The sequence below is a fragment of the Alosa pseudoharengus genome, unplaced genomic scaffold (assembly GCF_046254945.1).
Source record: "Alosa pseudoharengus isolate Yale_2024_CS ecotype anadromous, Long Island Sound unplaced genomic scaffold, YU_APseudo_1.1 YU_APseudo_1.1_scf_22, whole genome shotgun sequence".
Classification (NCBI taxonomy): Eukaryota; Metazoa; Chordata; class Actinopteri; order Clupeiformes; family Clupeidae; genus Alosa; species Alosa pseudoharengus.
In genome coordinates this window covers 24,078,114-24,090,976 of record NW_027468680.1, presented here as the reverse complement: position 1 = coordinate 24,090,976, position 12,863 = coordinate 24,078,114, and the positions used below count along the sequence as shown (strand labels likewise).

General features: G+C 38.4%; 1 protein-coding gene across 1 annotated transcript in view; it reads right to left on the bottom strand.

The window, feature by feature from the left end:
- Positions 1-12,863, bottom strand: part of LOC143138930 (latent-transforming growth factor beta-binding protein 2-like) — a 95,137-nt gene that overhangs the window by 58,626 nt on the left and 23,648 nt on the right. The window lies entirely within an intron of this gene.

Genomic DNA, 12,863 nt, shown 5'->3' with positions numbered 1-12,863 from the left:
GATAATTAGAGAGAGAACATAATAAAGCACCCCATCTTAGGTCATAGAAATATCAAATTGATTTTATGGATGACATGCCATAATTTTGACATAATTTGCCCTCACTGAATAAAGAGCATCCCTTCCCTGCTTGCTAAGCCCTTTAGCCATGATTCACTGACATCTGGAGTCAGTCAGCGCACACCATGTCTTGCTAATCAACTGTGGATTCAAAATTATCAAAATGTATGCTGTAACATAATACCAATTTTTCTGGCTAATAGAATCACTTCACAAAGAATACCTCAGATTTGCTAAAAGTTTAGTTAACACCAGTCTGGTCCCTAAGGTTAGATGGGGAGTAAAGTAATTTAGAAGAAGATTAAGAAAGACAACACATAACATAAATTCTTCAAAATGCTCAAGGCAACTCTTACTCTGTCTCAGGACTCCTATTGCACCTAATGTCTAACGTCATCATGTCTGTCTGGTTAAGATCATATAATTCCATTTTATCTGACAGAATTTTAGGACGTTTTTACAGCAATGTGCATGCACACTAATCCAAAATCTAAATTCAGAATGCACAAGGCCTGTCATAGAACACTGATGGGTCACTGACCAGCAAGACGAGAACAGAGGGCCACCCGGTGTGAGAATAATCTTTCCCTTGCAGTTATAACATGTTCGGTTAAACCCCACGGCACCATCTGATAATAAACTGAATTGTTAATTTAGTTCTTTAAGAAAGGTAGTGTGGAACAGCATTACTGGAACAATTTTTCCAATAATCTCAAGACTTATCGTAGTGTTACACACTAAGGGCTGTATTTTCGGTCACCAGCGCATGGCGTAAAGTTCGTTATTCACCGGCGCGAAGTTGAATTCGTTATTTTGCACCTTTATTTTTTAAGCATTGCGCCCAGGGGTGTGGCAATTAACAACCTAGGGAGGGACCTGGCGCATTGTCTAAAAATCGCTATCATACACCACCTAAACCTGGTCAGAAGTCAATGGCGAGTTGTTCATATGCTATTTTAAGAGCGCATGTCAACAGTCATATTGGCAGGTGCACGCACCATCCTTCTATCATTCATGAACGCACACCAGCGCACGTCCATGCAAAGCATTACAAATTGCACGATTACAATGGTAAAAATAATTAGAATAAAGATATTACGAAATACTGTACATCTCATGATGAGTAGTTATTCACCATCATTTGCAAATTGGTAATGACGGTTAAAAGTGATTAGGGGAGAGGCGAGAGACAAGTATGGAGCACAGCTGAAGACGCACTGTCACGAGATATAAGCAACTCCTCTGCAGGATAAATGTTGTTTTATTTAGTCATTTGAGCAACATTAGGGTAAGTGTTGCTTTTTCCAGCCTATGTTTTCTATGGTAACCCATTGTCAGTCAATAGTGAAAGTAACTGCATATAACTGTCTTGTCGTTGACTGACTCCTTGGTGAAGTTAGTTTCACTTTGCCAATGAGTTCAAATAATAGACGAGTGCAAATGCGTGAAGGCTATGCTAGGTTTTAGTAAAGCATGGTTTAAGAATGACTATTCCATACGGTCTTGCAAGCAGCCTCCTTCAAATGCGCCGTTGAATGCCAAAATACTGATGCATTTATTTGACATATCGCGCGTTGCGCCGTTAAAGGGAATGACAGATGTCATTCTCATTGGTTTAAAATGATGTTACGCCCCAAACACACCCATATGACTGATTAAAAGACCTAGGGCCCTATCATGACATTCTAAAGTGCATCGTCACTCGTCAAAAGTCTATTCAAATTTAGTAGGATGTTCAGTTCACATTGGGAGGGGTTTCGTTCTCAAAAGTGGAGCGCATGGCGTAACAAGGTGTTCCTAGGTCTTTTAATCAGTCATATGGGTGTGTTTGGGGCGTAACATCATTTTAAACCAATGAGAATGACATCTGTCATTCCCTTTAACGGCGCAACGCGCGATATGTCAAATAAATGCATCGGTATTTTGGCATTCAATGGCGCATTTGAAGGAGGCTGCTTGTGAGACCGTATGGAATAGTCATTCTTAAACCATGCTTTACTAAAGCCTAGCATAGCCTTCACGCATTTGCACTCGTCTATTATTTGAACTCATTGGCAAAGTGAAACTAACTTCACCAAGGAGTCAGTCAACGACAAGACAGTTATATGCAGTTACTTTCACTATTGACTGACAATGGGTTACCATCGAAAACATAGGCTGGAAAAAGCAACACTTACCCTAATGTTGCTCAAATGACTGAATAAAACAACATTTATCCTGCAGAGGAGTTGCTTATATCTCGTGACAGTGCGTCTTCAGCTGTGCTCCATACGTGTCTCTCGCCTCTCCCCTAATCACTTTTAACCGTCATTACCAATTTGCAAATGATGGTGAATAACTACTCATCATGAGATGTACAGTATTTCGTAATATCTTTATTCTAATTATGTTTACCATTGTAATCGTGCAATTTGTAATGCTTTGCATGGACGTGCGCTGGTGTGCATTCATGAATGATAGAAGGATGGTGCGTGCACCTGCCAATATGACTGTTGACATGCGCTCTTAAAATAGCATATGAACAACTCGCCATTGACTTCTGACCAGGTTTAGGTGGTGTATGATAGCGATTTTTAGACAATGCGCCAGGTCCCTCCCTAGGTTGTTAATTGCCACACCCCTGGGCGCAATGCTTAAAAAATAAAGGTGCAAAATAACGAATTCAACTTCGCGCTGGTGAATAACGAACTTTACGCCATGCGCTGGTGACCCAAAATACAGCCCCTAGGAACACCTTGTTACGCCATGCGCTCCACTTTTGAGAACGAAACCCCTCCCAATGTGAACTGGACATCCTACTAAATTTGAATAGACTTTTGACGAGTGACGATGCACTTTAGAATGTCATGATAGGGCCCTAAATATTTCATTACATTTAGACAAATATATTGTATCAAACCAATACAAAATATACATATATAATTGGGCACTTCACATTGAATTGTTTGGACAAAGCATGCTTCCAAGCCTGACTACACCCGAAACAATATCAACAAGACCCTATGCCTCCTTGACAGTAAAAAACGTGGCATAGTTGCAAGAGCTAAATTCTGAGTTAAGTTCTCAGCTATTTATGAACCCAAACTGCTCACACAAGAATCACTGAACATGGAAGCGCTTGAGCCTTCTGTTCAGTATGGGAATTGTGGACTGTTTGCTGTGGTAATTGTGGGTTGTTTGCAAAGTTTGACATCATGCCTGCACATTCTGCATGTTTGCACGATGCCAAATTTTGAGACAGATTGGGGAAAGGGTTGTTGCCATTTACTTCTAATTGTCATATTACTGATGGGAGAACATACAACACAATCCTGAGATACATCCGATTACACTGTAAAGTTGCAGGACTGATTAATGTGCAAAAACATGGCTCATAGCATTAGATCATGATTTGAAAGTCTCTCCCATTAACTTGCCAACAAATGTGCTGGTTTGTATCAAGGGCAAAGTGATCCAATTCAAATATGGCAAAGCATCCACCACATAGGCCTACACCCTTGTAAACAACAAAACAAAATTAGCCAAAATAATTTCATTAAGGCTATATGTGTAATCACTGAAACGAATGTCCCCATTCATGAGTTTCAGGCTTGCTTCTTTGTTCCCAAACAGAACTCTCTCAGTCCTGTCTTTTTTTTAAATATTTAAATATTTGTTTTGTTGTTGTATCTAACCATTCACTTTTTCAAAGCTTGGACACAAACTCAACGATTCAGTCAATCAGTGAGAGAGAAAAAGTCGATCTGGGTGTCATCTACATAGATATGGTAAGCCACTTTGTACTCTTAAAAAAGTTGTCCAAGAGGAAGCATGCATAAGTTAAATAAAAGGGGCCCAAGAATGGATCCCTGCGGAACTCCATATGACATGGTGGTTTTCTCTTATACATAAGTGCTAACAGAAACAAAGCAATCCCTTCTAAGTCTTCTAAATGAGACTTCAACCATCTAATATATCATGCAATATGTTATGATCAACAGAATCAAAGGCTGTACTAAGCAAACTAGGACAGTCTTGAGTCTACTTAAGTCTGTATTCAGACGAATATCATTTAATTTCTTAACTAGAAAAATTTCAGTACTATGATGTTGATGAAAGCCTGACTGGAGGTTGTCATAGCAGCTATTGATATTGTAGGAGTTGTTAGTTCAGGAATATTATATGTTGTGCAGGCTGATGTGTGTAATGCATCGTTTCCTAACCTTGGGGTCGGGACCCCATGTGGGGTCACCTGAAATTCAAGTGGGGTCGACTGAGATATTGGGTACCAGTAGGCTACATAAAAATATATACATTAAATAAAAAAAATATGAAAACCCCCCATGATATCCAAAGTAGCTAAGTAACTAATCGGATCCTTCATTACAATCTAGTAGTGCTGTCAAACGATTAAAATTTTTAATCACGATTAATCGCTGAATTCCTATAGTTAATCACGATTAATCACATATTTTATCATATGATTAAAATTCTATTATTTTGCATTTCTGAACTTTCCAGGAGTCCATATTAACAATAAAGTAGGACTGTCAAAATAACTGATTCATTTTGATTAATTAATTTAAAAAAAATTAACTGATTAAAAAAAATAACACAGATTTATCAATTCCGTATGACCTTTGACCCTGAGCCGTTCTAGTCAGTAACCATTAGACTGTAAAATGGAGAGAGAAGAAAATGTGCTGCCTAGATCATTGATTGGAACATTTACTTTTAAAAAACGCCTGATGATAAAAATAAAGTGTTGATTAAAATAAAGTCCTCTGCAATGTCTGCAGCAAGAAATTTGCATATCACTGGAGTTTGTCAACTCTAAAGTCACACATCAATGCAAAGAAATAGTGTTGACATAGAGGGGAGTGTTAATTTATTTTCATTGTGTCCCCTAGGTTGTTGTGGCCTGAAATGCCTTGTATGTGGAAAAAAAAACTTATTCCCAAAGCACTTTTGAATTTATTTCCTCAGCATATTAGGTCATATAGATTATTATGGCCATTATTTGAACAGTGAAAATAATAATAAAAGAGTTTTTAAACTTTAATGTCACTAATGCTGATTATTTAATGATTAATTTGAGTTTAAATATTTAAAATACTTTCACAGCAAAAATTATATATGCGATTAATTTAGATTAATTAATCACAGAGTATGTAAATAATTCGATCAAATGTTTTAATCGATTGACAGCCCTACAATAAAGCAATTATTGTTTATCTTGATTGGGATTCAAATGAAAGCAAAGCAAGTTACTTTATTAACGGAACTTTAAGACATAGATCTATTTGATTATTTCAAATCAAATTTCAAAAGATGTGCAGCAGACCTGAGGCAACACTATATTCTTCAGAAATATAGCTGATATAAACTGAAATAACTGTTACTGCAGAAGTGCATTGCCATTTTATAGGCCTACAGTCTATGGTGCACTGTCACTTGCCACACACATCAACGCCGAAGTTTTTTAACAGGCAAACACTGGATGAACAATGGATTTTATGGAGCAGCGACCAAATATAACTGAATCGTGATTACACGGCTGCAAAGTGTGATGCTGGTGTGCGGAGTTGTATTGAAAAGAATGGAATCTAATGTAAATGAATTTCGAAAGCAGAGTGCATCGCAAATAGTAGCAGCCAAAGAGGAATGTTGATAACAGAACGTTAGAACGTTAGAAGTGACGGTGAAAAAATCCTTGGCGGCACACAACTAATGCGTCAGCCTAGGCTACTACTCTTTGGCCGGCTCGTTAGCCCAACCAAGTGTGTGCAGCATGCCTTTATGTAGCCTACTAACAGCGCATCAACATATTGCGCCATTTTAGCGGAAAACATGTTAACATTATATCATTGAAAGACATCTAGTTATTAATTCACAGGACATTCAATCATTTTACTAACACGGCAGTTATGAAGAATTGTGTTTATGTAACTTACTCATGTCGAAACGATGTACATTACCAACCTTATTCGTTTGCAATACCCCATGTATTATACAAATTTAGCATGTACACTTACCATAATATCCCATGCAAAACGGTTAGCTTGCTAGCTAGCTAACTGTGGAACTTCAGTATAACATAGCCAATTATCTCACCTAGTTGTAGGAAATAGGCTACATTCATATTACAAGTGATAGAATGAATGTGTGACTTATGTTTAGTTGATGTTATGACATGTAAAGTTAAGTTTGCTGAACTTAATTAGTCAGCCACGGGCAGTTTGACTGTGCCTATCGATACATTCGTGACACTCCTGTTAGTAAACTGGAGAGAGCAAAACATAGGAACATGGTCACATTAATCCCATAAACACACAGATAACTCTTAAACCAACTTTATTTTGTGCCTTTTATTCATGTTTGTTTCAAGATTTAGTACTATAAGCGTTTACTATAAGCACGTTTCGCTCTCCACTTTGATGCAGCATAGATTTCCATTATCAGTCATCTTCCCCCTAAAAGGGGGCGTGTATGCAGCACTTACAACGTTCTGTTCCATTCCATTCGTCAGTGCGTATTGTTTAGTTTCCGGTCTGGCTAGATCGGTGTGGTGTTGTAGTTGTTCTAACGTTACTAGTTGTTGCAACAGCATGTAAAAAAAACTACAAAGTTTGTTACACCAAAATGAACGTTAATCTCGCGATAAAAAAAATTGACGCCGTTAAAATAGGTTTCCGTTAACGCCGTTAATAACGCGTTTAACTGGCCCCAGCCGTGGCGCAACTGGCTGGGGCACCTGCACCATACGCCGGCCGGCGACCGGGGTTCGATTCCCGCCCCGTGGTCCTTTCCGGATCCCACCCCGACTCTCTCTCCTACTCACTTCCTGTCTTTCTCCACTGTCCTGTCTAATTAAAGGCATAAAAAGCCCAAAAAAATATACTTAAAAAATAAATAAATAAATCGCGTTTAACTGACAGCACTACAATCTAGCTATGTAAATATAAACTTAGACATCCCACATGAGATCATCTTGGGTATATGCTTGATCAACATTCCAAACAAAGTAGCAAAACAACCAGGCAAGTATGTCAAACAAACAAATTAGCTTGCTAGGACATTTGGATGTTACAGCAGAGATGAGATCGCTCTCTTTCACAACATGTGAGTGATTGGGGTCACTAATGTTTTGTGACATGGAGTCACCTGCCAAAAAATGTTGGGAACCCCTGGTGTAATGTTCTGTGATCTTTGCAATAGACTGTGTTACCTGGGCCAATGTTTGGGTGCCCTTCAAGAGTGTGTGGGTGTGTTTTCGGAGAGTCTGTAAGGGACGTGTGCCTGTTACTGGCAAAATGTTGGAGTTATAACATATAAGTTATTCTTGAAAAACAGGTTGTAATGCATGATTGTGGCCAACAACAGCCTCAATTAAGCTAAACATTCACCAGTAAGTGATTCCTTGCATGACTCTTAATAGTGGTAAATGCTACAATATTTAAATAGTTACTGATTTGATTAAAAACAACCTTCTGAAAAACTTTTCAATAAGGAGGAGCTTTAAAGTGGCTCTATAGTTGTTAGACAAAGGTAGAGAGGAACTTTCTCTTTTTCAGCAGAGATTTGATAACTGCAGTCTTTAGTGATCCTAGGAAAATGCCTAAGGGAGGTAAACCATTTACATTTTTGCAACAGCTGAAATGTCACACAGCTGAAAATACTTTTAAAGAAGCTTGTGGGCAAAGTATCAATACAGCGATTAAATGAATTTTTGGTCAACGATACCCGGGACACCGAACCACCGGGGCACATGAAATTTGGTGGGTATGTAGCCCCACTAGACTTTTACGGAAAAATTTCGTTTCGTCCCCGGGGGCCATTCCACCCCCGTGCTGGGCCCCCCGAACCGCAAGAAAAGCAGTTTTTCCTAAATAACTACCTGAACCGTGGCACTGAGGATGAAGAATCTTTTATGGTATGTTGGTCTCAAGGGCCCACATCAACCTGGCCCATAATCACTCATTTGTGATTTGCACCCCCCCGGTAAAAAATGAAAATGCAATATTATTCTGCTTTAATCTCCCCTATCTTCAGTTAAGATGTTCAGAACTGCACCAAATTTTATGTGTATGTGTATGATTGACCTGGCATTCTCTGGGGGTATGCCAAGTTTCGTAGAATTTCATCCATGGGGGTTCTAAAAAAAATTAGGTTATGTGTACATTTAGTGACTGTACACTCATTGGCCTGTAGATGGCGGTGCACACATATACACATGCACACACACACAGGCACCCACATACTATCGGTATTAGAACGGCCGATACATAATTACAAATTCAGTAGGATTAAAAGAAAGGCATAATAAATATTCATCACCATCATCATGGCTGCATTTCCAGTATTGGCGATAAGTAGTCGTTTGTCCACTAGATGGCGCATCGTTGCAGTGAGACGTAATTTTGTTGGAAGTTAAAAGTGGGTTGAAAAAAACAATGGACGCTTCCTACAAGGACTGTAATTTACCGCAGAGAACGTCTAATAAGGATAGGACGATGTTCACATGAAATGTAATTCCCATTTCTTCTTGAAGCCGACATAAATCTGAGGATGTTTATCGGACATGCTTGGTTTTTACTGCAGGTACGTTAATCTTATAATATCAATAAGGACCTAGGTAATGTTACCGTTAGCGTTGGTTGAGTGATGGAGGCCAATTTGATTGATTGCATTTGTAGAAAACTAGAAATGCGGATATACCAAGCAAATTGATAGCAGCACTGTAATTGTATCTTTCGACTGTCATTTGTTGCACGTGCTACAAAAATCATTATGTGCAATGGAAGATTTACCAACGTTACTGATACAGTTTTGCCTATACATGCGTGAGACTAAGACACCTGTTTATTTCGTTTTAAGTGTGTGCAGGGTGTGTGAGAGGGGAATCGATGTGCTTTGATTCCAGCTTGGTAGTTGTAGTCTGTGAAATTAAAAAGCATGTGTGTGTGAAGTATCCAAACAATGACACCATCATTTCATTATGGTTGCTTTAGCAACACACCTAAAGCTACTGTGTAGTGGGTCCCATTTAGAAGTGGCTACTTCATTCGCGCTTTCCTTAACTCATGGAGCTGCATGAATTTTATTACAACTTTTCGCCACAATATGGCAGTTTAAGTCCGCTTGATACTGTAAGGCGTAAGCCATTGGTTTCCAAAGGAGATTTTATTTGTGTCGCCAGCATAGCTTATTGACAATTTATGTTGTAAATAGGCCTACCTTATAAGCCTACCTGTAGCATAGGGAAGCTAACAGCTTTCTATTAGGATCTAGTTTGTTAGTTACAGTTTTGTCATAACTCCCTGATGAATTTTTGCATTTAGAATAGCCAGAGCTTGGATATCTCAATCGGAAAATGAAACAATATCGGGTGCCATGGACTAGGCTGGGTGAACCCAGCCTGATCTGCCCGCTATTTATTTTTTGATTTCTTAAAAGATTGAGCTTGGTCTGGGAAAGCCAGACTAGCCATGGACCTCAGTTACACAATGCAAGGGAACATGAATCAGCCTATATTTGCACGAACAATAACGGACAACAGTTCTTCAACTTTGGCCCGTTAAAATGTGTATGAACAGTCTAGCGACGCATTTCATCAAGGCCCATTTGGACATGTCAGTTATTTGCACCACTGGTTACATGTAAAACAGCATTTCGTTTCAGACTACTGTTACTTAATTTGTGCATGTGGGAAGTATTACATGAACTAAAGATGACTAAAATCTTATGTAGAAGAAGAAACATTCACAAAAAATCCATCCATCCAAAAAGGACCTTTGTTTTTGATAGCTGTTGAAAACGGCATGGAACTGACAGAGATGTTTTTGTTTATAAATAAATAAATAAATACATAAATAACATTATGCTGATACCTTTTGCTTTTCCCAAATACAATGTAGCCTACAGGTGTAAATGACCTTTCATCAATCAGTTGCAATGGATGAACTGTGATGAACTGCCCTACTTGTGATTGTTTAGAGATTTTAAAGGTTTTATAACAATGCTACATCTTCTTTGGCTATTCTACAATCTATTCAACTTTTCAGCACCAGTAGGCTACTTTCTGTGCAGCCGCACACACACACTCAGGCATGCCAAACAAGCATACACAAAAGTTTCAAGAGTGGGGGATGGAGTAAAATATGGAGACAAATTGAAGTGTGTACAGGACTGAGCGGCGGTCATATTTTGTACCGCTATGCGGTACATCTAGTTTTATCAAGGATCTGGCCATCAATAACAGTAATTTAGGCATATTATTTGGTGATTATTTTAGTTTGTTTGGTGATACAGACTTGATGACTGCGTGGAGTGAATGCTTAACACTAGTTTTTATGGGAAAAGAAGCAAATTCGTTGCATTTCTTTAGATGGTACAAACTCTTTCGGGAATTTGTTAACCCAGGGTTTATGCAGGTTTCCACAAGTTAAATGACATGACTCTGGAGATTATTGTGTAAAATACAAATACTCTTTAGGGGGAAACTTTCGGGGGAGCACAGTAACAAAACTCTGAAACTGCATTGGATTGTTTTAAGACTTTTAAAAACCTTTTTAAGAACATTATGAATTGAATGAAATGTAAAAGTAAATATATGAATTTCCAGGGTCCCATAATTACAAGCAAAGTAAATAAATCCTTACTGCTATAAATTCTATACTGGCTGTAAAGTGTGTATCAGTCATCAGTTCCATATCGATGCTGTTTGTTATTTTATTACCGGTACATCTTGATATATCTGTTGAAAGAAAGAACTAAAACTATGCTGCCAAAATTTTTAAATAACCACTGTAGGAGAAGTATTAAATGAGCATTAACATAATTAAAACCTGCCTAAACATATTTGAGACCTGCTTGCATAATATTTCAATGTGTTTAAGACTTTTTAAGGCCTAAAATTAATATTATTCATTTTCATTACTATTCATTTTCAACCCCGTTGAAATCCTGTAACCTATCCACAGTGGCAAAGACTGTGCACAAGAGTGCCATTTGGCAAAGGCAATTTTTTATGTTGTAAAAAAAAAAGACACGAGGATACACATCTAATATCCCAGGGTAGTTGGCTGCAGACAACTATAAAAACAGCCGTTTAGTTTCCCGTTGGCTCTTTAAACAAAGCTGTCTGTTATCAGACAGACATCTTTGGCAATGCTGCTCCAATCTGGGCTTCACAACACAGCAGTTTGGGAGGGTTATGATAACAGACACAACATAAAAGAAGGTTATGTTCATCCCATATACTTAGCTGTTGGAATTTAAGGCATTTGAAACATAATATGCTCAGACATTTCAACATGCTAACACAGAAACATATACAGTATATTTGCTCAGAATTCTCTGCTGAAACTATCTCGAGCCATTCAAACCTCATCTAAAATGCATATGTTGAGGTAGACCAAGGTCTAGTTTGAGCTAGAGGCTGGCCTAGTACATAGTGACTATTTTCCAGTTTTCTCACAATTCTTGTTACAAATGAAACTATATTCAGAATTTTTTCTTCATTCTGAGGGTTAAACAAAGGACTACATCATTTTCAAAAGTATAAAATAGTCTGTCAACAGTGAAGTCATTTCCATTCATTTAGAACAGTGGTACAAGTCAAACAATTGATGTTAAGGAAAGTTTGACGGAATCCACCTCTACTCCATCAAAGGAGCCCTTGAAATGCGTATATGAGAGGATGTTTGAAGAGCACAGACCATTGTCTTTGAAAAATGATTTATGGCTTATTCTCACCGAAACTTCTCAATGTCCTTGGTGCCTAACCACAACTGGGGTGAGTAGTTGTCATTCCCACCGCTTTAATACTACCACAAAATGAGAGAGGAGGGTTTGATGAAAATACTGCTAAAAGACATAAAAACGACTTCCCTTCGACCTTGTGTGCCTGTCTGAGACTGATTTAAGATGTGATGGCTCATCTATTTTGACAACAGGATGATTTCACAAAGCTTCAGGGCAGCATTATACTCAGCGAGGCAGTAAATATATAAATAAGAATAAAACAAGTTTGGAGCTCTCCGTCACATCAAAGCCTTACCATAAATTGCAGGCCCTGAGTATGTTTAATCTCTCGTGGTCACTCGTATAAGCAGAGCACTACAGAGTCACTGGTTTGCGGTGTGAGAGTTTTCAGACTTTCTTTTCATTGCCAAACACCGAGCTGCTGCAAAGGCTTGTGTGTCAACCAAACATTACATCTGTATCTGAAAATGTCATTAAAGCGTATAAAAGTATTACAGGAGGCATTTTTCCCCATAGTGCCTTTATCGACATCTGCCTCTCTTTTAGTTTGATAAATGTACAGAAAGAATGTCTTTGCTATTAAGTTATAGGCTATCTTGCAAACTATACATGTGTTCGATTAGTAGTTTGAGGAGCAGAGGTTGGGTTGGAGACCTTGGGAGGAAATGTCTCAGGGTCTCAGACTGTTTCAGAGTACGCTACAGGGAGCTGTAGCTCCTGCAGCTTCTGCACAAGTTCATCTGCCTGAAGCACCATTCACAAGCTGCACAATTCAACGAAGGAAGCTACAATATTAGGCAGTTTTATTCTCCTGTCTTCCAGGGGTTCTGTACTAGTTTTGTACCACTCATCCTCCATCAACATGGCATTCACAAGAATGAGCTTCTACATTTTCACTGCTATATTTACCATTATGTGGTCCCTTACATACAGTCCTTTTGTCTGCACTGGTAAAAACCTTAATTTTATTTTAGCATACAGACTCCCCATGATAACAGTAAAGACTAAATTAAAGCATATTTTCATGGATATAACTTTTAAAGAATGGCAGATTGGTG